A 27021-nucleotide genomic window follows, 5' to 3' on the forward strand; every position below is an offset into this window, starting at 1 on the left:
CTCTAGTTACAAACTTCCCCCCACATCAGATCTGCTTATAATTATTTCAAGGCATCACAGTCTGCACTTAACAAAACAATAGACCATTCCTGTAAAAAAGAAGACATGTTATCATTGACTATGGCTGACAATTTCTCATATGTAAAAATTGCCAATAACTTAGTGAGCCATTGCGCCCTAGAAGGGCCGCGGGGACCTTTCCAGATTTGAGCCACGGCCATTCTCCCCGCCCGTAACATAGCACTCACAACCCTAGTGAATGCGTCAGACTCGCCATCGGGCAAAGAGGTGCCCAAGAGGATCTCCAGGGGGTGAAGGGAGGGAGACATCCCCAGAATGCTCTTGATCCAGCTAAGCAATTCCGCCCAGAAAACCTGTATGACCGGGCAGTCCCACCACATGTGGAACCAAGTACCACGGAGAGAGCAATCCCTGGGACACATAGGGGATACCCTGGCAAACATCTTAGATAAGGTGACGGGAGGACGATGCCAAGAGTGGAGAATCTTAAAATTATGCTCCATTGCAAATGTACAACCCCCCCCAAAGATGGCCCTGAAAACTCCCTGCCATCTGCGATTGAGTGTCATGCCTAGTCTCTCCTCCCAGATACGCTTGAAAGGTTGTCTACCCTCTAAGTTAGCTGTAACCAGCACGTTGTATATCTTGAAGAGCGATCCCTTTCTGGACTTAGCCTCCACAAAATCTTTTTCGAAGGGAGTTAAAGAGCGGGTCAGGGAAGCCCGCCACCCAGCCTGTGTAAGGATACCCTTAAGCCGTAGGTAATCGAAGATGGAAAGCGGTTTCTCCCGCAACACCTCCACATTCGATAAACTGACCAAGATGAAAGAGTTGCGCCGCCCTCTCCACCCCCTGATCAGACCACGACTGAGTTTCGCGAAAGCCTCTGGATCCTATATTGAGTGGGGGGCCCCCCAGAGAAGAGGGGAGAAAGCCAAGAAGAGAGGAGCTTATTGTCTCTGCTGGGCTTCCAGGTCGCCCACAGAACTGACAGGATCGGGTATGATTTAGCCCCTGCTGGGAGGGATCGTGGCCGAGATCAAAGTAAGTCCCTAACTTTGTAAGGATGGATCTGAACCATCTTCCACATACGTCAAGTAAGTCCTAAGGTCGTCCCTCAGATGTTCTAGCATCACCAGCAGCTGGGCTGCCTTATAGTACAGCTTAAAGTCTGGGAGACCGAACCCCCCCATGAGACTTTGGAAGGGTCAGGGTGGAATATTTCACTCGTGCCCTCTTACCGTTCCAGACAAAACGCAGTAGGCGAGATACTAGATAATTAAAAAAAAGAATCCGGGACAATGCAAGGAAGGGACGAAAAAAGATAAAGGAGACTGGGGAGCACATTCATTTTAATTGAGACCATGCGCCCAAACCAAGAGAGAGTGAGAGGAGCCCACTTAGTCAGATCCTTAAAGATCCCAGCCAAGAGAGGGGGGTAATTTAGCTCATACACTTGTTTAAATCTCTAGGGATGTTAGTGCCTAGATATCTAGTTTCCTCCCGCTCTACTCTCATCCCATACACCTCTGATTTACCACTGACCTCATGGTCCAGTCCGCCCATCGGCATTATACATGACTTGGATAAATTGATTCTAAGCCCCGAGAACGCCCCAAAGAAGCGGATAAGACCTAATAAGTGCGGGAGGGATTCGTGAAGCCTGGTCAGGTATACTAGAATATCATCCGCGAATAGGGATAGTTTGAATTCGCAGTCCCCACACTGCACCCCAGAAACACCACTATCAGTTCTGACCGCAATGGCAAAGGGCTCCATTGCCAGAGCATACAATAGGGGGGAAAGAGGGCACCCCTGACGGTACCTCTGGAGAGCAGAAAATCGGCCGAAGTGCAGCCATTCACCAGTACCCGCGCTAGGGAGCCATTGTACAATGCCGCGACCCACCCACAGAAATTGTCACCCAAGCCCATCTTAACGAAGGACCTTTACCATGTAAGGCCATTCGATACGGTCGAAGGCCTTTTCAGAATCCACCGAAAGGAGATAAGCCTCCGAGTCCCGCCTAGACTCCTCATGCAGAAGGCCCAGGGTTTTCCTTACGTTATCAGAGCCTTGGTGCCCGGGGATAAAGCCTACTTGATCACCATGGACTAGCAAGGGAAGGAGTCTAGACAATCTATTTGCCAAAAGTTTAGCCAAAATTTTAACATCTACATTAAGGAGAGAGATGGGCCTATAAGACTGACAGAGGGAGGGATCTTTCCCTTCCTTAGGGAGCACCACGATACGGGCTGACATCATGGTAATAGGGAGGGAGCCAGTTTCCAGGGACGCATTGAACACCTTAGAGAAGAAAGGGGCCAACGTGGAGCGAAAGGTCTTATAGAAACGGACCGAGAAACCATCATCTCCTGGAGCAGTACCACTCTTCAGGGACGCAATAGTGTTGATTATTTCCTGACCCGAAATAGGCCGTTCCAGCAATTCCGAGGACTCCCGAGCGAGACAGGGGACCAGGAACTGGTCCGCTTCTTTACCATCTCCACCATATTCAGAGGCATAGAGAGCCTCATAATACTGCCTGAACTGCTCCACTATTTAGCTATCCTGCAAGATTTTCTCTCCAGCCTGACCAGAGACCCAGTTGACCCTCCTACTATTACGCAACTCTCGCAGCCTCCAGGCTAAGATCTTATCTGCCTTTTCTCCTTTCTCCATGTACCGTTGTTTTAAGAACGCAAGCTTTCTTTCTGTCTGGCCTACAAGGAGGGTGACAGTTTCGCTCTAAGGTTCTGAAGCGCTTCACGCAGGCCTGGGGCGATCTGCGTTTTCAACCTACCCCCCGGCTGAATGGCGGTGATTTGCTCCCTCAACTTATACTCCTCCCGCAACCTCTCCTTCTTTCTCTGAGCTCCCATTTCAATCAACGTCCCCCTAATCGTGGCCTTAAAGGCATCCCAAACAATTCTAGGCTCCATCTCACCCGTGTCATTAAGGCGAAAGAATTCCTCAATAGAAGACAGTAGGGACTGCCTCAGCTCCTTATCTGCTAGCAACAAGTCATTGCAAGTCCACCTCGACTTACCTGGGGCTGGGGGAGGGATTCCCAAATTGACTCGGAAGTCGTGATCGGACCATGGGACAGCCATAACCTCGAAGTCGGACACGCAGTCCCTGATCGCAGAATCTACCAACAGATAATCCTCGAGAAGGTTTGATGTACCGAGGAGTAAAACGTAAAAAGGGATTTGCGGTCACGCCAAGCAGGGTGCGTATCCTCGAGACCCAGCTCAGCATTAACCCGGTTCAATGAGTGTGCCATCCTCAAATGGTATCTGAGGTCGGGGCAAGGTTTGGGGGATCTCCTATCATTCTCCGGGCATAAAACCATATTAAAGTCCCCTCCAACAATTACCGTGCCTTCAGCAAATCCTCTGACCCTGTCACGCATTCCCTCCCAAAAAACGTCCTGCCCTTCATTTGGGGCATATACACCCACAAACGTGAAAAGACAGCGCCTCAGGTCTCCTTTAACCATAATAAAACACCATTCAGGCTCAGCTATGTGGGCTTTAGGGGAGAAGTGGGCATTCTGAGAAATCAAAAAGACGACCCCACGTTTTTTCGCCAGATAAGAAGCATGAAACATATGTTGGACAGCCCTAGATCTGAACGCAGGCTCCCTCCCTTGACCCAATGGGATTCCTGTAGGAAGAGAAAGTGCAGCCTCAATCTAACGAATTCCCTCAACACCAAAGACCGTTTAGTCGGGGAGTTCAGACCCCGCACATTTAAGGACCCCACTGATATCAGCTGTAAGGAATCAGCCATAAAGAAAGCCAAAAAGATCTTCCGCCCCCACCGAGGGGGCCATCGAGAGTGCCCAAACCCTAGCCCCCCGTGCACAAGTAAAGCCCCAATAAGAGCATACAGAACCTCTCAAACCAGGTAGACCGAAGTGTGAAAAATGAACCACCCCAACACTCAAAAAAGATACCTACTTCGAACCACCACTCACTGCACCCTTCCCCACCCAAACACGGACCCCTCCTACCCCCCACCCCTCCTATCCCTGAGCGCCTGGACCAGATACGACATCCACTTGCCGCACCACCAGGCTGCCAATGATCGCCTCCACTTGGGCTGAATTCGACCAACACAACCTGAAATTCTGCCCCCCCCCCCCCAAACTACAAAAACACAACCCAACAATACAAACACCATAACCTCCCCCATCAGCAAAGCATAGCCCTGCAGACCGAAACTAGGAAGGTCTCAACAGTCCTGCACAAGGTCAGATAGCCAACCATAAGGTCTCTGAGCACTCCAGCATGCACAAGAAGCAGGGTCCTCTGCATCAACGGCCCAACACAGACTGCTCCGGGGTGGGCAGCGCCACCTTTCTGTACTTCCTGTCCCCCCGGACACGGTGCCGACCTGTTGAATCCAAAGGACCTCACTGCCTCCCCTCCTTCCCGGCTCCCAACTCTGGACCTGAGGGCGTGGCCCCCAGCAATTCGCTAGTGAATTTCTGAATCTCTGATTCCGTAATTAGGGAGTACTTCTAACCATCCAACTCGAACGTAAGTGAGAACGGATGCCCCCACCTATAGCGTACTCCCTTAGATTGGAACCACTTTGTCCGAGGGCCACACAATCTCCGGCGTGCGAGGGTGAGCGCTGAAAGGACCTGATAGATCGATATTTTAGCACCCTCCCATTCGAAAGGGCCCTTCCGACGTGCCAGTTCCAGAATCTTTGCCTTCTCTACATGGTAGTGAAATTTGACCTGGACGGATCTCGGACATCCCGCACAACCTCCCGCTCTGTGGGCTCTGTCAAATGTGGGCTCGCTGGTGTTATCTCCATCAAAGAGCTTACTTATGATGGACTTGACTCTCCTCTCAATGTCCAACTGGGTCTCCCCTTCCCGCTCCGGGATACCCAGAAACCAGAGGTTTGATCGCCTTTCCCTATTCTCCAAATCATCCAATTTAAGAGCGACCTTCTCCTCTCGCCTCTCTAACTCTGTCAGGCGCATGTCGAATTGAGTTTTGAATAGATCTGCTGAGGACTGATTGGCCTCTAGGGCTTGGACCCGGTCCTCGACAGAGTGCACCTTCTTATCTAGAGAGTCAAGCCGCCTGCCAATAACAGCCCTGAAGCCGCGAATCTCCTCCAACAGTGCCGCCATGTTCTGGCTCATGGACTGAGCCTCCAACGTCTCCGAAAGACCCGCCGCCTGCATATTGGTCCCGCCCAGCACCTGCTCAGGGGCACGCCGATATTTCTGTAGAGATTGAACCACGTCCATCCAAGAACCCAAGAGGCCCGAACCACGTGAGATGTCCCAGAGGCAGGCACAAGGAGGTCCCCCCACAGGCAGGCAAGTCCTCCCAGCAATCCTGTAGTTGCTCAGCTACATACACTCTAGGGTGATTCCAGGCGGGCCCCTACTGCAAACTAGCTCCAGGAGATCCGGCAGCACAGGCCCAAACACGAGACCCACCAGCAAGGACCACTGGCACGGCACACTCCAGAGCCGACCTCACCCACTCCGTGGACTATCTCTGGGAGCCTTGTGCACAGTGGTCAGCATCAATCCCAACCACGGAGTCCGATGAGCCCCACCAAAAGCGCGCGGGTCTTCCTGAGAGTGCCACCCAAAAGCCTGATTACCACCCGTAAATGCAGGTCCAAAGCGGGGCCAGAAGAGTCCCCCGCGGGCCTCCTATGCAATTCAGGAGAAATAGGACTGCCAAGGAGGCAATTGTCAGCCCTCCAACCGCAGCGCGAAGCACACAGGACACCAACCCAGGTCCCAACCCGCCGCTGATCCATCAGATGGTCCGAGCGTCACGTAGAGTCCACAGGAAACCTGCCGAGGCACTGGCGACAAACCACAGTCAAGCCGCCAGCCCTCGCCAGGAACAGCGCGGGCTGTCCCGGCCCAGGAAAGATCCAACTGGGGGGCGCCGGGCCCCGCAGGATCAAGAGGCCACCACTGCCACGGGCTGCACTCAACTGAAGACCCACGCCACTGATAGGACTCCGTTGGGGGAGCCGGTGGAGCCGCCCAGGCACATGGGCTCCGACTTCCAAAGTCCCGAATGCAATGCCGTCCGGCCCACCAGGACCGCTCCAGACGTCCTGCATACAGCCCCCACAGGGACCGCGACCAACACACCAGAATTCTTTGCTGCAAGGGGGGGGAGAGCGCGGCCCAGTCCTCTGCCCCTCCCCCTCCAGCCAGCAGTCAGCGGCTGCGCGGTCCCCGCCGCCGGGCAAGCTGACAATCAACTCCCATTCGGTGCAGGACGGCGTCTGATCTTCGGCTTGGAGGAGCCCAAAAGCACTGCAGGCACGGTCCCCCAGCGCCCACCAGCTTAAACATGTTCAGGGGGGGGGATCGGCCCTCAACTTCCATGAGGGTGAGGGTGCCCAACACACCAGAATTCTTCGCTGCAAGGGGGGGGAGAGCGCGGCCCAGTCCTCTGCCCCTCCCCCCTGGCAGGCAGTCAGCGGCCGCGCGGTTCCCGCCGCCAGGCAAGCTGACATTCCACTCCCGTTCGGCACAAGACGGGCGTCGGATCTTTGGCTCGGAGGAGCCCACAAGCACCGCAGGCACGGTCCCCCAGCGCCCACCAGCTTAAACGCCCTCAGGGGGGGGTCAGTCTTCAACTTCCAAGGGGGTGGGAGGGCCCAAACAATCAAATTCCGTACCGAAGGGAGGAGAACAGCCGAGACCCGTCAGCACATCTCGGCGCCCCCTGGCGGCTCCCCCTTTGTGGTCGTTTAACAACTTCCATGACTTGAAATTTTATCTGAGCAATAGTATGTTGGTGTTCCATAAACTGTCTTGCTACAGGCGATCTGAGATGTTTGCATCTGATGGTGGATTTATGCTCTTACCACCTCTCTTTAACAGATCTAGTAGTTTGGCCTTTATAGAGTTTCCCACATGGACATTTTATGGAGTATATGACACTTGAAGAGGGACAAGTTGCAAAATCTCTGATCTTGATTTTTTTGCCTGTTTGGGGGTGGGATATAGTATCTCCCTTAATCACATTATTACAATGCGTGCAGTTCAAACAGGGAAAAGTTCCCTTTTTCTTCATTTTCAACAAGAGTTGTTCGTCTTTAGTCGGTCTTTCTGCTTTAACTAATCTGTCTCTTTGATTGCGTCCTCTTTTGAAAGCCATCATCAGCGCTTTTGGAAATAATCTCAACAAATTAGGGTCATTATGGAGAATGCCCCAGTGTTTCCTAATGCTTTTACTGATTTGGCATCTTTGACGTGAAAATTTGAATTTATATAACGGTGGGGTTTCCTTGTCTTTCACTTTCAGAGTCAAAAGTTGGCCCTTAGTTATAGGGTTAGTTCTCCTAATGGCTTCTTCCAGTATGTTTCTGGGATACCCCCTTGTCTCAAATCGATCAATTAATTGAGAGCATTCTAAGGCCTGCTCGATCAGAGATAATTCTATTTAATCTTAACATTTGGCTGTAGGGGAGGCTCTTGAGCATAGGTTTAGGGCGAAAGCTAGTGTAATGCAAGAGGTTGTTGGCATCCGTGGGTTTGTGGTAGATGGTCATCACAGTATTGCCTTCCTGAATTTCAAGTTTCACATCCAGGAAATTTAGACACGATTCTCCGATCTCCATGGGAAATTTGGTCTTCTGATGTGCTGTATTAGGGTGTGACAGGAAGAGGTCCAGTTTTGCTCTTGATCCACACCAGATACCAAAAATGTCATCTATGAAACGCTTCCATATAAGTATTTTGGATGACCAAAGAGGGTGGTTCAGTACATAATCTAGTTCAAACTTATACATGTAGGTATTAGTGTATACGAGGGCCATTGCTGACCCCATAGATTTTTTTTTTAAAAACAATTTTGTATTGCATATTCAAACAAACAAAACCAATACAAACCAAACTTGCAGTGCGGATATCAACATTGTACATTACACAAATGTAGCCACTGCTCCCCTTGTCCCACCCTCCCTTCCGAGCCTATTTATCCCGCTCACTTTGTATCTGCACCCCGTGGTGGGGTCCCATTTTCAGTTAATTCTTGTATTGTTCCAAACAGTTCAGCTACCAACATTTTCCATGCCATCAGGGTTCCCAGCTCCTCCTCTCCTCCTATGTTACTTGCCTCCTGCCATACCATGGTCTCCGCCCACTTCTGCAAATCCCTCCACCAAGTCTCCGCTCGTGGCCTATGACAAGTCTTCCATCCCATAGCAATCCTCCTTTTCGCGAGCACATATGATAAATCCTTCAGTTTACAGACATGCTTAAGTTTCTGCGGTCTGGGGAACCCTCCCAGCAGGCAAGCCCAAACTGAATCTATAACCATAGTGACCCCCTTTTCCGCTAGTCTCCCGGCTACTTCCTTCCAAAAGCGCTCAATCACCGGGCAGGACCAGAACATATGTACCATATCAGCCTGTTCTTCATCGCATTTGGGACATGCTTGTCTGCCAGCATTTTCAAACCTCGATATCTTCAGGGGAGTCATATATGCCCTGTGCGTGATATATAATTGTATCTGTTTCAATTTAGCGTTTCTTGACACCTTTTTATGGTACCCCAGGGCACGTTCCCACATCCCATCCTCTATCGGGGCTCCCACCTCTGCTTCCCAGTCTAGCCTCAGTTGCGTCTGTTGTCTCCCAACCTTAGACATCATCATTTCGTACAATCTAGAAATATCATGCCCTCCTTCCGCTATATCATATATCGTGTCTATGGTAACATCCGGCTCTTCTTCCAGTACTGTTTGAGGCCAAGTTTCTTTATCTTCTGCGCTATTCTATGATATGTAAAATATTGACCTATGTGTAACCCCGCTTCCTCTCCTAGTTCTTCGAAATTTAAGATAAACCCCTCCCGCCAGACATCTCCCATAGTCACCAACCCCACCGATTCCCAGTGGTTCCTATTTGTCATTCGCAGCTGCACATCTACCCCAGCCAACGCGACCAGCGGTATCTGCGGGGAGCATGGAACTGGGTTTTCCATCATCTGTCATGCTCTGTGCCACCTCCTCCACCCAAGTACCATCATCCCAGGGCGCGCTTTCATTTCTGTCTTGGGCAGCCAAATCATCTCTTTCAAATAAAATGGGGGACAATCTGCTCTAAACAACCTGGATTCAGGGGTCACTTCGTCTGAGAGCCACTTAGCGACATATTGCAGTTGGGCTGCTACGTAATAGACCTCATAGTTGGGCAATTTTATTCCCCCTTTTTCATAGTTCTGCAACTTCCATAGTGCCACCCTATTCCTAGTGCCCTGCCACAAGAAATCCCTGCACATGCTGTTCAATCTGGTGAAGAACTTTTTAGGCATTAGGTACAGAATGTTCCCGAAGCAATGCAGGAGCCTAGGTAAGACCACCATCTTGAGCATTGCTCCTCGCCCCATCATTGCTAGGGGCAACTTCACCCAAAATGTCATACTCTTTTCAATTTTTCTTATGGCTGCCTCGGTATTGTGCTTATGTTCTTCCACTGTGTGGTACACGTCTATCCCCAAATATCGGAAAGTATCCACAGCCCACGGCCCTTGCAGCACCGGCAGCTGTCCGATGGGGGTCCCCCTATAGCTACCTAGCGGAAAGATGGTAGACTTCTGAGGATTCACCGCTATGCCAAACAGCCCCGCGTACCTATCCATAACTTCCAGGATGTATTGGAGATTCTCCTCCGGGTGCCTCAGGTACAGCAGCAGATCATCCGCATACAAGGAGATCAAGTGTCGCTCCCCTCCCACCTCGATGCCTATAGGATCATACTGTTGTCTGAGGTATATCGCCAAGGGTTCTAGAGCTAATATGTATAGCATAGGGGACCATGGGCACCCCTGCCTGGTACCCCTGCCTAGTTGCCATCTCTCAGAGATCATTGCTCCTGTTTTGACTCTAGCTAACGGTTCACTGTATAGCATCTTTGCCCATTTTATGTATCCAGGCCCCATACCATAACCCGCCAAGACTGCCAGCAGCCATGGCCACTTGACTGAATCAAAGGCCTTCACAGCGTCTAGGGACACTATCGCCATTTCACCCTCATTCTTGCTCCCCCATTCGACCACCCGATGGAGCCGTCTGTGATTATGAGTTATGTTCCTATTCGGGACATAGCCCGTCTGGTCGGGGTGTATTAGCTTACTAATGACTCTTCTTTTATTTTACATTTATAAAATAAATCACAGTCTAATTGCCAAAAAAAGCCATCAATGTCTTGCTGTCCTGGTTCAGCATTGACAACGGTCTATAGGAGCCACAATTATGTCCAGCCTGTTAGGTTTGGGAAGCGGTATTATAATCGCTTCTCTAAGTGATTCTGGCAGCCGTCCTGTTTCAAATGCTTCATTTAGCATGTCCAACATCGGGGGGAGCACTTCTGCCTTGTACACTTTATAAAACTCACTTGGAAACCCGTCCACCCCCGGGGTCTTACTCGTGGGTAGCTGTCTCACCACCTCCTCTAGCTCCTCCAAGGTAATCGGTGCGTCCAGCTCCTCCCTTTCTTCGGCAGTTACTTTGGGCAACCCTATATCTTCTAGTGTATCTGTTATTTCTTCATCGCTGCTCCTCTCCTCGTCTCCATATAGTTCCCTATAGTGCTTTGCAAACTCCTGATTAACTCCATCTTGGGTGTCAGCTACACTGCCATCTTCTCTTATCGTCCTAATAGGGGATCTGGGGGTCTCGCTCTTATATAACCATGCCAAAAGCCTTCCAGTTTTATCTCCTCCCGCATGCTGCCTCTCAATATATTTTTTATAGTTAAGGTTACACAGTCTATCCCATTGTTCCGCACATGTCTGTTGCAGTTTCAGTATTAACTCCATGTCTCTTTCAGTATCATCCCTCGCCTCTAGTGCCTTTTCCAATTCCTTTTCTACTTCTTGTAGATCGGCCAGGATTCCTCCCTGCAGGCTTTTAGATTTTGCTATGGCAACGCCCCGCAGCACCACCTTAAAGGCTTCCCATAGCGTGCTCGCTGAGTCCACGCTACCCGTATTTACCTCAAAATAGTTTATAATCTCTTCCCTTATCTTCCCTAAAGAGGGGGTCTTTGAGCGCCTCTGCTCGGGGACGCCATGCCGGGATCCGCGCTCTGGGGGGGCAGTATTGCCAGCCAATAACCAGGGGCGAGTGGTCTGACAGGACCCTCGCCTTGTATTCTGCCTGCACCGTCTCAATCATTATTTCCGACGTGACAAAGACATAGTACAGCCTCGTATGTAGCTGTTGCGGGGCAGAATAGTGCGTGTATTGCCTATCTTGGTGGTGTTTCGCTCTCCATACATCCACCAGACCAAAGTCGTCTAGCAACGTCTGCAGCGCTTTGGCCGCCGGGGCAGGTCTATCAAATTTCCGATCTGTCCACTCTAGGGTTTAGTACACAGTTGAAATCCTCTCCCCAAATCACTGCGCTTCCCATACACATGCTAAGAGTGGAATTCAGGGTTCTGAAATATGTTGCTGTATTTTGATTGGGGGCATAGGTGTTCACAATGGATATCTCCCTATTCTCCACCAGTCCTTTCAGCATAACCATTCTCCCATCTGCTTCCGCCACTTCCTGTAACATGTGAAATGGGACATGCAGCGCTACCCAGATGAGCACTCCTCTAGCATAGGCCGAATATGTCGAGCCTGCCACAACCCCTTTCCATTTCTTCCCCACCATCCCCAGCTTTTCCCGTGTCAGGTGAGTCTCCTGCAGCAGTGCAATATCTATCTTTTGTCTGCGCAGGTACAGCATAATCTTGTTCCTTTTCAGATAACTATTGAGGCCCCTGACATTCCATGAAATTATTTTAAGGTCCCCCATGGCTTGTTAGAGTTCCCCTTCCCCCACCATCAGTGCAGACCATTTTCCCTTTCCGTTCTCATCTATATAGGCTCGTTCCCCAATCCAAACTTCCCTTAACTACCAACACCCCAACCAACCCTTCCTCCCTCCCTCTCCCCCTCCCCCTACCCTTCCCCAACTTCCCCAACAATTGCCCAGCTCCATCCCTGGATCTCAGGCACCCCCGCATCTAGCCCGGTCCGGCCAAAGCCTGTGCTTGCGGCTCAGCAGGGAAAAGGCACCCTAGTGGCCGCCTTGCTACTAACTTTGGGGGGTGAAAATAGGTCTCTGTTCTGTTGCTCCTGGTTGTGCTAATTTGCTACGCCTGGTGCCACCCAGCCCACTTATACAATTACTATATTCCAGTCCAACTCAGCAGCTAAGTGCAGAAGCAACCTATTGTCAAACAAATGTTCCCAGGTTTAGTACTAGAACTCCCCTCTCCCGCTTATCCCCACACTGGACCTGATGTATTCTCATCACTTATCTTGCTTCTGGCAGTCGTGCTCCTCGTCTTGCTCCGGGCAGCCCTGCGCATCCAGCCAAGATGTCACTTCCTCTGGGGTGTCGAAAAAACCAACACCGGAGCCCGTTAATCGCTCTTTGCTCACCTTTACCACCCTACGAGCACTCTCGTCACTATGTTCCTCGATGCGTTTCCGCTTGTGTGCTACAGTCTTTGGTGTTGGCATGGTCGTCCAGCAAGCATACTTTCAGGCCAGCTGTTCGTTTTTGTCACTTGCTGTCGTGGGTCGGGCTTGTCCTGAGCAGCAATGTTTGCGTGTAGCAGCCCTTCCTCACCATGGCGTCGGGACTTGCTGTAGTGGCCAGCATCCAACGTGCTCAGTGCTCGCCCTGAGTTATTTTCGTTCAGCTTGTGCCCAGGCACCTCCATGCACTGTGCTGTCTCTGGTCTAACCTGCTGTGTCCTCCTACAATGGGCACTTGGTAATCTTGGCAGCCCTTATGTTGTCGCCAGGACAGAGAGGTTCTTTAGCCCTTTAATACTTCAGTTACTGAAGTGTCACCAGGCGCACGCGTATCTTACGCACGTGAGCATGCAATCGCTCTATGTAGTTCACGGAGAGAAGCCGTCCGCCACCCCAAACCTGCTGTTCTGCAGGTGTCCTTGTCGACAGCCTCCTCGGTGGCCTCTGTGCTTTTGCAGCAACATCTAATACTTAGCACCCTTCCGGATGCCCATGGGCCCGTGCCCGCTACAACACACGGCGGTCTGCTGCTGCAGCAAGCTGCTTTCCTCTGTGTTGCCGGCCCCGCTCCCCTCACCTCTTCGGGAGCCGGGTCCGCTCCAATCCCCCGTGTAGTGCGGATCCTCCGCGCACTCTCTCACGGCGTCATGTCTTCTGTTGCATGCGGGCCCCACTCGCCGCACTTCACAGGGGGCCCGGTCCGCTCCAGCCTCGCCACGGACTACGGTCAAATCACTCCTTCCATCTGCTCAATGAGGGCCGGGTCCGCTTTATTCTCACGGCGGGCCGCGGTTCGTTTTCACATGCCCACACAGCTCTTTGCCTGCCACTTCGGTCTTCTCTTACCACCCGGCTCTGCTCACTGCACTGTCTTCCTTCGTGAGGCAGGCGGAGCGCAGGGCAGACTCCGCATCTGCTCTCGTTGCAGTAGCTGTGTCCAGCCTCCCTCACAGCTCCTTTTGTGCGCACTCGGTGTTCCTTCACCAGACCCTTTGTTTGCGTGCAGCCGCCATTTTGTTATTTTGTTGCCGCAGCCGATCCGATATGCAACGTGTCACCAGACTAGTTTTCCTGAGCCGATTCAGGCGCAGATGAGCTCTTTCTCTTCCTGCCATGTTCCCACAGCCATAATGTTATTTCAATGTGTCAGTTCGTAGTATGGTGACTCCAGCATCCCAGGATCGAAACGTCGGATCACGGAGCACAGTAGAAACCCAGCCCACTCCATGGCTGCCAACCCACGTCCCACCATTGCTGACCCCATAGATGTTCCAGATATCTGACTGAAATATTTGCCTTGGAAGCGAAAGTAGCTGTTGTATAGTATCAGTTCTAACAGTTCTATAACAAACTCTGGATTCCCCCTTATATGTGTAGAATTTCAAAGGAGCCATAGTACTGAGAGTATGCCCTCGTCATGAGGGATGGACGTGTACAAACTGCATACGTCCATTCTGAAAACAATGTAATCAGGGCTTAATGCTGAGATATCCTTCAAACAGTTCAAGAAGTCAGTTGTATCCTTGAGGTACGAGGGGATGCTTTGTATTAGTGGTTGCAGTAATCGATCCACATAGATAGCTAGCGGGTCGAATACACTGTCGGTCCCTTCGACTATTGGTCTCAAGGCTGGGGTCTTACTGTCCTTATGCATCTTAGGCAAGCCATAAATTACTGGTGTTATGGGGTGTTTGTTGAGTACAAACTGACTGGTTTTGTCACTGATCCACTCATTATCGTATGCATTGTCGACTGCTTTCTCTATCGGGGTCTTAATTCTATAGAGAGGGTCGCCATCTAGCTTAGTGTAGGTAGTGACATCATTCAATTGCTCTAGGCATTTATTTGTATAGTATGTTGTGTCCATTACAACAATGGCTCCACCTTTATCTGCTGGCTTGATTATAAGGTCTTCGTCTTTAGCTAATGTCTCTGTATGTTCCAGTTGGCTGTTCTTAATGTTCAACGGTGAGGTTCTCTGGTTGTTGATCCTCTTAAATTCATTCAATACACTTTTTTCAAATAGGTCCAGAATGGAGTTTTGGATCTGGGGATCAAAGAAGCTCTTTGGGCATAACTCCAGGCTATCATCGACAGGATTGATGGATTCGCTTCCTGGTACAACCTCAAAAAATAAATTCAATCTTAGTTTCCTGAACAACCTGTGTAGGCAAACTTTGCCTCGATTCAAGATATTAAGTTGGCCAATAGAAAAGTTTTTGCTTGACATATTAATTACGAGATTTTCACTTATTTGTTCCTTCCTTTTTGGGGTCTTTTTCCCTCATCTTGATCTTGTTGTTCTTTATGTCTATCCCTTAGACCTAAAAAAAACACCTGTGATACCTTTTGTGGTTTCTGTCTGTTGCTCACTCGGTCTTCCAGCCCTGATGTCTCCCCTTGGTTGTTAGGGTGATGTTGTCCATTAGCTTGTCCAATGGGTTCATCTATACTACTATTGCTGCTATCACTTCCAGAGTTTGTTGAGTTTGGGTGTTGAGGTCTGTTTCTATTAAGGTTGTGATGGTGATAAAATTCTTGCCAGGTGTATACAATATCATTCAAGTAATCGAATATGTCACGTTTAAATTTTCTTCTTTTTTTTAATAATCTTTTTTTATTGTTTTCAAACAAATTCAAACATGGAGAGATAACACCACCAGAAGATTCAAACAACAAAATCTCTGCATATATCCCAATACATCAGTCATATCTCAAAAAGATACATGTTAAGAGTAGAAAACCGTATAAACAATTAAACAAATCAATAAACGAAAGTTAAATATATACATTTAGTTAAAAAAGCTATTTGTTAAAACGACACATTTGCATCAATTTTGCTACTACTCTTAACATATAGACAAGAAGACAGGACAAGAAGACACAACAACACAAACTCACAACAAAAAAACACTATTCATCCAACTAAAAAATGCCTCATTCATCACATTCTCCGTCTTGCGCCTCACTACCATACAAATCAATGAAAGATTTCCATAAGGGCCAATAGTTCTCTCTTTACCCTGTTTCTTTAACATAACTAATTAAAATTCAGGCAATATAATCACATCATTTATCCAGTCCTCTTCCGTTGGGTTTTTCCTTGAGTTCCACACCTTCATGATCTGTTTAACTGCTATTACTAATATTTTATCTATCCAATGTCCATCCAAACGAGCCTTCAAACAACGGCCACTTTTTGCCAATAACAAAACCTGAAAAGGCTCTCTTGGAAACAAAATTGACAAAGTGATGTCCAACCTATCTAGCACCTCTCTCCAAAAAGTCAACACTCATGGACAATGCCACAACATATGGATCAACGTCCCCTTCTCTCTCCCACATCCCCAACAAAGATCTTCATTAATCAGTCCCAAATCTCACACATTCGCACCGGAGTCAAGTATAATCTCCCCAAAACCTTCTGATGTACAAGTCGTAATTTAAGATCCATCTTAATGTTATATCCAACCTGCCACACATTTCCAGGCATCATCACTAACTGCACAATCTAAATCTACCTCCCATTTCTGCTTCAGTGTATTCCAAGACACTAAAATCACTATCCCTCCTAAGTTTTAGATATGTAAATACATTTTGTGGCGATAAGCGAAATGTGGCCCAACCCACCAGCTCCTTCCCAATTGGGATAGTCATCATACCGAAAACCTGAGTCAGAAGACATTCCAATTCCCTATATTTATTACTTCCTCTTCCACTTAAACAAAACAATCTTTGAAGTTCTTCAAAAGATAATAAGTTCCCATCCCTCAATAAATCTCCCAATGTCAAAACCCCCTTTGAAACCCAACTTCGTCAGAACAAAACTCTATTATTTATTTGCAAGGCAGGATTATACCACATCGAAGAATTATGATTCAAAAATACATTACCATCAAAGTTAAGTATCCACCATGACATTGAGTCTTTAGTCACCTTAACAGTTGGTAACTTAGTAGAACCTCTAGGTAATTTTCCCATTGAGACGATATTTTCCAACCTGAATGGCAACAAGGCATCCCTTTCTATAGTTAACCAGATTGGTTCATCTTCTACCTCTACCTTAAAATATTGGGCTGCTTTTTTCAGAGCAAAACCCCTATAATACTTTTCCAAATTTGGATATCCAAACCCCCCATCCTTAGTGTCCTGTTGCAAAATAGATTTTGGAATCCTAGAGGCCTTCTTCTCGCCCCAAAGAAAATCCTGCAAAACCTGATCAACTTCTTTGTTATTTTTTTGAAAAACTAAGACGAAGCAATTGCATAACTTATAAGATCTTAGGTAAAAGTGACATTTTAATAGTATTAATCTTTGCCCAGGTCCCTAAATCCAATCTTGACCATTTTCTAATATCTATCCTAAGTGTATCTAATAATTTAGTTATATTAAACTGAACCATTTTCCGCACATCTTTGATCAGAAAGATACCCAAATATTTCACATAACTCTCTGACCACCTACAATTCCACCCTGCAGAATCCCTTCTTCTAACTGCCGTTGAGAAAGTGAACAGTTTTATCAGCTCATCAGCCGTCTTAAATTCTGATAGTTACGTTCTCAGGGCTTCAATTTCAGTGTCGATTGTTGTTAGAGATTTGGATAGTTCTTCAATTGTCAATTAGAATGAGATCCAACAAACATTTGTTGCATTAGATCCCATTTAGCCACAAAGGCTTTGTTTTCGCTGCAAAGGGTCGGTCTTAAGTAAACCCTGAGGCCTCTGGGGATCCTTCGTGATTTATAATATTGATGGCAACATGATCAAGGTTGCCAGAGAAGTAAAAACCTTAGGTTTTTACCTTGATGCGACACTATCGTTCACCAAATAGGTGAACTCACTGGCCTCATCCACAGCCTATACATGCAAGCTACTACGAGCTGGGAAACAATTCCTTTCAGATGACAGTTGTCTTATCCTAGCTAGAGCCCTCATTTTATCAGAATTAGATTATTGTAACGCCCTTTACATAGGGACTACCAAACAAATCATCAATAGAATCCAAGTGCTCCAAAACAACGCACTCAGAGCGGCCCTAAATATCCCCAGAAGTGCACACATCTCAGAAATAAGACGTAATCACAAATGGCTCTCCACCCATGAAAAAATCAACCTCAAAGCTGCTTCCCTTATCCATAAATGCCTAAATAATAAAGCCCCCCGATACCTGTCAGAACGCCTCAACAGGAAATATCCCACCAGACTCACAAGGACAGTCATCCCTAACTGCCTCCAAGTGCCTAGATTTAAATTAGTCACTATTGGAGGTACCAGCTTCCCAGTCAAGGCAGCGCAATTATGGAACGCCCTACCTCATGCACTTAGATCTGACCAAACTTTCAGCAATTTCAGAAAGAACACTATAAAATGGCTCACTGAAAATGCGACATAAATGTCTCTCCACCCCTCGCTTGTCCAATTGCACCTCACTTGATACGTATTGACATGCCATATTGCCCGCTTTGACTTGCTATACTGTCTGACACTACAGATTTGTCTGTTTAGCTGCTGATTGTGCGCTCTATCTGCACTTGCACTTGTCCTACCTTGTAAATGTAAGAAATGTCTACCATGCCTGCCGTGGAACCTGTAACTTGTAACGTCTGTAACTAAGCTGTAAACTTCCTTGTTCTTTTGCGCCCTGCTACCCCAGGGTCCGACGCGCACAATAAATAAACAAACAAACAAACAAGAGTGGTTGCATGGAGTTTCTGCGAAATCTCTCGTCTGATCAACTTTTCCAGTTGGAAGATCAATTTGTCGGGACTGACTGTACTCTGCAGGCTTTTCTCAGTATCTTTAATGAGTGATAGGATGCACTTTGCTTCATCTGCATCAAATGCTAACGTTGTAGGATGCTTATCTGTTATTTCATTGATGCAGGAAAATGACATTTTATAAGTGGTTCCAAAAAAGGGGAGTCACACTGGAATGGACCAGTCAAAACAAGGAGACAAAACAATCGGAAAAATGGGTGCACACCAATGCTTCAAGCATACAGTATATAGTATTTCAGAATCCAGCCAGGCTGGTGTCCAATAATTCAAGGTGCAGGGGAGGAACGAAGGCCTTGGCACAAGACCCTAATACATACAAGAGAAAAGGATCCAGAGTCTGAATCCTCCTGTCCCCTGCACACCGTCTATATCTGCCAAAAAGGCGGTTAGTTATTCAATACAATGATAATCAATCTGTAATTTGCAATGTGTCAATTCAACAATTTACTAAATGGCTATTAGAGTACACTTTATCAAGCTCATTAGGAAAATGATGTACCGTTTTCTCAATTTTGATACTGATTGTTATCAGATTGATAATATTTATTTAAAATCATGTATGGAAAGGGGATATTTTCGATGTGTATATAGTTTGATAATTAACTCATTGCTTTGTTGGTGCGGGTATATAAGTGGTGTTTTTTTCAATCTTTTACCTTCCCTAGAGGGAGACCTTTAAAGAGCAGCCAGCATCCAGCAGCTCTTGTTTTTGCACAATACAATAGTAGTAAATTAAATCAATATTCAGAACATTAGTCCAGTGTCCTCACATGCCCCAAGATATTTTCATATTTAAAAGCAGCACTCAATTGTTGTCTGCTGGATTTATAACCATTTGTTGGCTGTCTGGGACCTCCTGAAACACTCCACAGAATGACCTTCCCACTTTGAGGATGTTGATAGACTATGTTCCTGGCACAGATCCTCCCTCCTGATTTTATTTTCTTTCACCATCTCTTGAAAACTATTAACTCTTGCACCCGTTTAAGACAGAGGAAAGGTGCCTCCATCAGTCTGAACTTGGTGCTGCGCTATTACATTTCCATGTCAAATTGTCTTCTTAACTAGGTCTTCTGTTTTTAAAAGTTTAAGAAATGATTTACCTTTTTGATTATTTTCTTTCTAATGTTTACATTCTTGCTCCGGCAGACTCCACATCAACCCTTCCACCTACCTATCTGTCATTTCTTTGAACATTTATTGTTCTTATCGTGCCAGCTGTACCTTCCTAATGGCCTCTGTGTGGTGGTAAATATTGTGGGAATTGTTCATGAGGCACAGATAGCTCATATATCCTTTTAAAGTTAATTCCAGTGGTCCGGTGTCCCTGACACTCATACTAATGCTGCACTTCGGTAGCAGTTTCAGGATTTTCCAGATCCTGTCTACAGGAGAGATTTTTAAAGATGAGGAATGATAAAGAGCAAGCTTATCTTTCAGAAAGAACATAACTGAGCATAGGTTATTTGTGAGGAAAGAGTTGTGCATGCATTTTAATGTATTCTCTCCCTCAGATTACTGTATCCCTACATGCTAGGTTGATAAAGTGCATTTGACAAAGTCTGGTGAATAATAAATAAGCTTGTACAAAAAATAATGTGCACACAGCACAAGGTACAAAATCCATTCAAGAGAGGGCACGAAGGTGAACTTTAAAGAAGGAACTAAAAACAGTAGCGGAGTGTTCTAAAATGTTGGTGCCTTCAGTGCACAGGACAAACGTGGGGATGACTGACAGTCAGAAGAATCAGAGTTGAAGAACAAAGGGGTACGAGTAGGTATGTAGCCTGATACCAACAATGAAAGATTAGGGGGAAAAGGCCATTGATGCATTTGAAAACATTGCAAAGGAACTGAACTGGAGACGGTGTGGAAAGGGAGCTATTGAAGTAATGTTATGGACTGAGCAGTATGGGACGAGAGTCAATAAACAGAGCAAACAAACAGCAGTATTAAAGGCAGACTGAAGCTGGACAAAAGCATAGTTGAGTAGACTGAAGAGAAGAAAATTAATCACAGGATAGTAAAAACAAAATTGACAATGTGCTGTAGCTGCAGGTAAGGTAATGCTGGATTTTAAAATACAAAATCGATAGCAGCTGGAACTTGCAAGAATAAAAATATGGTGAGAAAAAAGGAGCAATGGGTCTAAAATAATATCAAAATTAAGAGCAGAAATAGCAATAATATGGGAAGCAAAAGAGTAAGATTCAGGTAAATGTAAGGATGGTCCTAAGGAGAAGGTTTTGGAACAAAGAGACTTCTTTTTCGGGGGATTAAGGTGAAGAGTGATTAAGTAAATGGAGCTTAACTGCAGACAGACAGAGATGGGAGTGTAGAGAGTCAAGAGAGTCAAAAAGATAACTACCGCGACGGACCGTTCGGCCTTGGAAGGCCGCCCCGGGCCTCGGCCCAGACAGCAGGGAGAGAGTGGGCGGTGATTTTAGAATATATATGCCCCCTTTCCTACACTTTTCACCCAGCTGCCATAGTCTCTAGCTATAGACAAAACCCCATTTAAATTCTGCCCCAAGTGCAGTCGTAAATTCCCGTTGGTAGACAAGCATTTAGTCTGCAAACGTCTTGTCGAGCGTGTAGCCTCTTCAAGCCAAAGACATTAAAGGATTTCTCCACAGATCGCTGGGCCCACTACGCCAGGCAGCTCGAGGCCATGGAGGAAGAAAGCGCCTTTAGCGATGGCAGCAACACCGCCGTTTTGGACGGTGAGGGCATTGGGTAGCTCCGGCTACCCAAGTGCAGGCCCCCGACCCTGTAGGACAGGCCGGCGGCCATGTTGTGGGGACTACACCTGGCGGCGGAAGCGCTTCAAAATCACACACCACTAAAGACACAACCCCAGGTCGAGACTTGGCACAAGGATCGAGCTATCGACAACACCCAGGGAAAGGTCTGTTGAGTCCCTATCCTCTGGGCACTCTCGTTCGAGAACGCTGCACGACGGGGCACAACCGTCAAAAGACAGCAAAGGTGTTGCCTGTAAAACTCCCTCCGAGGGTCGATCGTCTGCGGAAGAGGCCTCGGCCTACCCGCATCTGAAATCCGATGCTCTGCGTCAGATCAGGTAGTAGGCTCAAAGAAGTCGGATGAACATGGCTCTGGGCTCTAGGGAGGGGGAAAAGAGCACAAAAGAAGTCCTCATACTGATAAAAGCCCTCTTAGGCAAAAAAAACCTCAAAGAAAAACCTACAGAATTTAGGCCCATAGAAAAACCTACAAAATCTAGGCCTATCCCTCATAAAGATAAACAAAAATCTAAGGTAACACCTCCCACAGACGAGTACTTAGGACTTCCTTCAGAACCTTTGGTGATCCCAAGTTCAAAAGAATGGTCTGCACAAAACATAGACGGGGTGATAAGAAGAATGACCTTTATGTCCAATTTTGATGAAAAGAAACCTGCATATTTCCAGAGTTTCCACTCCCACCACCACAGCTCCCTCTTGGTCACAAGTCTCTGCTCTACGGACTCAACCCCCTTCTAAGAGGTGTTGTACAGATGTTCCATTGCAAAGTACAGTCATAGAACTCTATGACCCTGAATCAGAGCACAAAGATCTCTCCTTTGTAGAGGCAGCTGACCCTCAATTTGATGATGAGGAGACAGCAGACCCTTATTATGGGGATGATGAGGACCAAAAACCTGACCCAGAGGCCAATATGTACTCTTTCGACTCTCCTATTGACCAAGACAATACTATTGTTGATTCTCCTATTGATAATCAACCCCTTCTTACTGAGGTGCTAGCGAAGGTGGCTGAGCACTTTCGAATTTGCACCTAGGAGCTATTAGAAGTCCCCAACCTTACACAGGCTGTAAATCCACGTGTAGAAAAACTATTTAAACCTGCACCTTCAGACCCATTATATATTAGAGAGCAGCTGAAACCAGACTCATTAGTTGTGACAACAACTAGAAAGAGAGCGGGCACCCCCCTTGCTTCCTTTGAGGCCCCACCCGACAAGGAAAGCAAGAAGATTTATGCCATGGGTAGGAAGGTCCCCTCCTCTGCGGCTTATCAGACCAGAATCGCGAACAATGCAACACCTTTGGCAAGTTACAACTACGACAAGTGGGAGGAAATGTCGGCTTTGCTTTTGTCTGCCCCAGAGCCACTGAAGTCCCAGCTAGCACAGGTGGCCGCAGATGGGAGGGCGGTGTCAAGCTGTTTACTAAAGACCAACTTTGATGCAGCGGACAATGCCGGAAGAATCATTGCTCCGGGTACTGTTAAAAAGCATGCGTGGCTGTGCCAACAGGTTTCAGACCAGAGGCGCAGGCCACCCTAATAAACATGCCTATTGAACCCAATGTGCTCGTCGGTAAGGCCGTAGAAGACACCCTTAAAACAGCCAAGGTCGAGTATGACATGCTTAAATCGTTGGGTCAACTCACCAACAAGCCTTCCGGGCAGAGGGGCAATGGCACATTTTGCCGTTTTCGCGGCCAAAGTTCTCAACAGGGATCCAACTACAGTCAAAACCAGGGTTCCTCCAGGGGAAATAATCAAGGCCAATCCTCCTAGGGCTATCCTAGAGGACAACGCAGAGGTTGTGGTCAGGGGAGGGGCAACTCCTCTTGCGATGGCACACCACTATAAAAGCAGTGACATTCCGCTTCAGGTGCCTTCCCATGCCTCTCCAGTAGGACGACGCATTTCCAGCTTCACCCACTCATGGAAGGGAATCACCTCAGACCTATGGGTGTTGTCCACAGTAGCGGTGGATACTGTATAGAACTGCTCCAATGACCCCACGACCAGCCCCCACAACAGAAGATCCACTCAGAAGAACACCGGCGTATACTTCTCGAGGAGATAGCCACACTTCTAATAAAGGATGCCATCAAAGTCGTCCCGGCCAACCAGGTAAACGGGTATTTATTCAACTTACTTCCTTGTGCCAAAGAAAGATCTAACAATGCCCCCAGTGTTAGATTTGCGCCCTGCAAACAAGTATGTCAAGCCCCAAAAGTTCTGCATGACTTCCCTACAAGAGGTAATCCCTCTACTAAAAAAGGGGGATTACATGGCAACACTGGATATGAAAGATCCTTATTTTTAGATTTCAATGTTCCCAATGCACAGAAGATTCTTACGTTTCAAGATAGCAAACCAGCACTACCAATTCAAGGTGCTGCCCTTCGGAATAGCCTCTGCTCCAAGGGTATTCACAAAGGTACTGGCGGTGGTGGCAGCGCACCTCCGTAGGGAGGCAATACCAGTGTACCCTTACCTGGATGACTGGCTCATTACAAGGGAGTCCCCCCTAATTTGCAGACAAAACGTTCAAAGGACAATCAACATTCTCTTTCAATTGGGCTTCTCCATAAACGAGAAAATGTCAAGCCTAGTGCCAAGCACTTCAAAACAGTTCCTAGGAGCGGTCTTAAACACACAAGAGGGGTTGGTCTTTCCGTCAGAGGAAAGAGTACAAAATGTGTTAGTGCAAATACCAAATTATCAGGCCGGCCGCCAGATAAGGTGCGCAAAGCTCTGCGTTTAATAGGCATGATGGCATCTTGCATTTACCTTGTTCCTCACGCACGCCTGCTCATGTGACCCATGCAGGAGTGGTTGGCGAAAACGGTGGTCTCAGGCAAGTGGTCAGTGGGACGATCTAGTGGTCGTTTCGCCAACACTTGTACAAAATATTTGCTGGTGGACAAGGGAAAATCTAATTAAGGGGAAACCCTTCTACGATCCAGAGATGCAGGCGATTGTCACGACAGACGCCTCTCTAGCGGTGTGTGGGGCTCACTACCTTCACCACACAGCTCAGGGCCTGTGGTCTGACACTGTAGCTCAGAACCACATCAATCTGCTAGAGCTTCTGGTAGTATTCAAAGCCCTTTGGGCATTCGAAATCCAATTTAACAAACCAATCTGTGCAGATCCTAACAGACAGCACTACAGCGATGTTTTATATCAACAAACGGGGGTACACGTTCTCCAAATCTGACCAGACTTGCGCAGCAAATTTGGAAATGGGCACTCACACGGAAGATGTTCCTGTCGTCACAACATGTTCCAGGGAAACTCAACTCTGGCAGACTCATTGAGCAGAGATACCCTACCAGAAGAACACGAGTGGCGTCTACATGAAAGAGTCGTAGAACACACCTTCTCTCAATGTGGTTTCCCCACAATAGACCTATTCGCCACAAGCGAAAACAGTCAATGCCCAGACTTTGCGTCCAGGTTCCCCCAGCCAGGCTCCAAGGGGAACACCATATGGATGAACTGGTCAGAGAAATTTGCTTAGCTTCCCACCTCCCCCACCCCAACACCTCTCATGAGGAAAGTGGTGAACAAGGAACCGATGATGCTTATCCTAGTTGCTCCTATGTGAGCAAGACAACCATAGTATTCACATCTGCGCAAACCAGCAATGTGCGATCCCATCAGACTCCCGTCCCAGTACAACCTACTCACTCAGCACGCTGGAATAACAGTGCACCAGCAGCCTCACTCAATGAACTTGGCAGCATGGCTCCTGAGGTCATAGAGTTTGGACATCTCAACCTGCCACAGAGATGCATGGATATCTTGAAAGAATCAAGAAAACCAAACACTATGCACTGTTACTTTCACAAATGGAGAAGATTTGTAATTTGGTGCCAGTCGAAACAAATCAACCCCATAGAATGTACTCATCCCACATTATAACTTGTATGCTCCATTTGCTAGATGCAGGGTTAGTATTGAACTCCCTAAAGGTCCACGTGGCGGCTTTATCAGCTTACACAACTTCCCATAATAAGGTCTCATAATGGAAAGAGACTATGCCCTCCAATTTCTAACCCGCCGCCAGGATGGGATCTCAATATGGTACTCGCTAAACTCATGGGACACCTTTCGAGCCTATGGACAAATCTAGTCTCGGACACCTGACTTATAAAACTACCTTCTTAGTGGCTATCACTTCCATAAGAAGAGTTGGTGAAATTCAGGTATTGTCAGTACAGGATCCTTTCTTTGTTGTACACAAAGACAAGCTGGTTTTACATACTCGCCCAAGGTTCTCCCTTAAATTCATCTCCAAATGTCATGTAAACCAGTCAATTGAGCTACCGGCTTTCTTCCAGGAACCCAACAGCTCAGCTGAGGTAAAACTCCACACACTAGATGTGAGGAGAGCGGTCCTCTACTATGTAGACGAGACCAGACCTCTAACAAAAATAGATCAATTGTTTGTCTCCATAGCACCAGGCAGAGAAGGTGACCGCATTTCAAAGAATGCCATCTCTAGGTGGATAGTCAGATGTATCCAACAGTGCTCTTCTCTATCAGATAAAAGACTGTCTTTTACGCCCAGGGCTCACTCCACAAGAGGCACAGGAGCCTCCCTGGCTTTCATTGCAAATGCCCCCTTAGACAGTATTTGCAAGGCAGCTACATGGAGCTCTATACATACTTTCACTCAGCATTACTGCATTGACACTCATTCCAAGACAGATACAAAAGTGGGACAAGCGGTTCTAAGATATTTATTCGCTCATGAACCTTCTCGCATCCCACCTCCTTCTAATACTGCTCGCTAATCTATGCACAGCATGTGATCTAAGCAGATTCCACAAGCCTCAGAAGGGATACATTACTCACAGTAATCGTATTTCTGATGCTTGTATCTGCTTGCAGGTACCCACCCTTCCTCCCCTCGGAGAGAAGGCGCATGGATGCTTGGGAGCTTGTCTAATACGTATCTGCTTGGATACAACTGTACTCGCGCTACACCTCATGCTACCTCATGTCAGAAAAATAACAATATGAGGGACCTTGACGCGTGAGGGATCATGGCTACAGTGGATGATGTCGCATTAGGGATAGTATTACTGGCACGCCCTGTCGACGTCCCTTTTCGAGTTTCGAAAACAACAACTGTAATATGCCGCAGCTTCCACTAGATGTCGGCCTATGCACAGCATGTGAATCTAAGCAGATACAAGCACCAGAAATACGATTACGCTGAGTAATGTATCACATATAGATAAGTATATAATTGATTGTTTTTCTGTGACTGAGTAAATTCATTTAAAGGCTGATATGCTTTTTTCTGAGCACTTTAATATTTTTGTATTACTTTGTATAAGTGCCACCAAAATCAATCCAATGAAACAAAATAATGGAGCACACCAGGTACGAAAGTAACGACTGTGAGAAAAACCAAGTAACTCTCAACCCGTGCACATCGGGCCAAGGACTATAAGGGGGGGAAAAACCACAATTTACATAATTACAAAAAACATTTTATAAAATGGTAATAGTCATTGGCTACTCTCAATCAAGACCCTATGAAATCCAGTACCTTGGGATCTACCATTGGCTAATACACTATCTCCAGAACCACCCATGTCCGACCCATCAGTTATAACGTCCTCACCAGTAGCAACATTAACTCACTTTTTCATTGGTTGGCAGGTTTCATGCTGACAGTCTTTATGCCATTGGTTGGCATTTCTTAGGGTGGCTGGCCTTGGATGTTACACCCTTCTTAGACAGAGATAGAAACTTGGCTTCAGAAAAGAACAAATACTCCAATCTCACTTGCCATGCTCTGGCCCCAATGTCCCACAACCATTCTCTAACCTTCAATAGGTCATTCTGTAATTCATGTCTCGATACATGTTGCCAACGCAGGTGCAGTCTTC

The 27021-nt window shown here is 47.3% G+C and overlaps 1 protein-coding gene across 2 annotated transcripts in view; it reads left to right on the forward strand.

Moving 5' to 3' along the window:
• The window catches only part of SMC6 (structural maintenance of chromosomes 6), a 2412589-nt gene that overhangs the window by 1288011 nt on the left and 1097557 nt on the right, over positions 1–27021 (forward strand). The window lies entirely within an intron of this gene.

This window comes from Ambystoma mexicanum, chromosome 4p (genome assembly GCF_040938575.1).
Source record: "Ambystoma mexicanum isolate Mex_15411 chromosome 4p, UKY_AmexF1_1, whole genome shotgun sequence".
In the NCBI taxonomy this organism is placed as follows: domain Eukaryota; kingdom Metazoa; phylum Chordata; class Amphibia; order Caudata; family Ambystomatidae; genus Ambystoma; species Ambystoma mexicanum.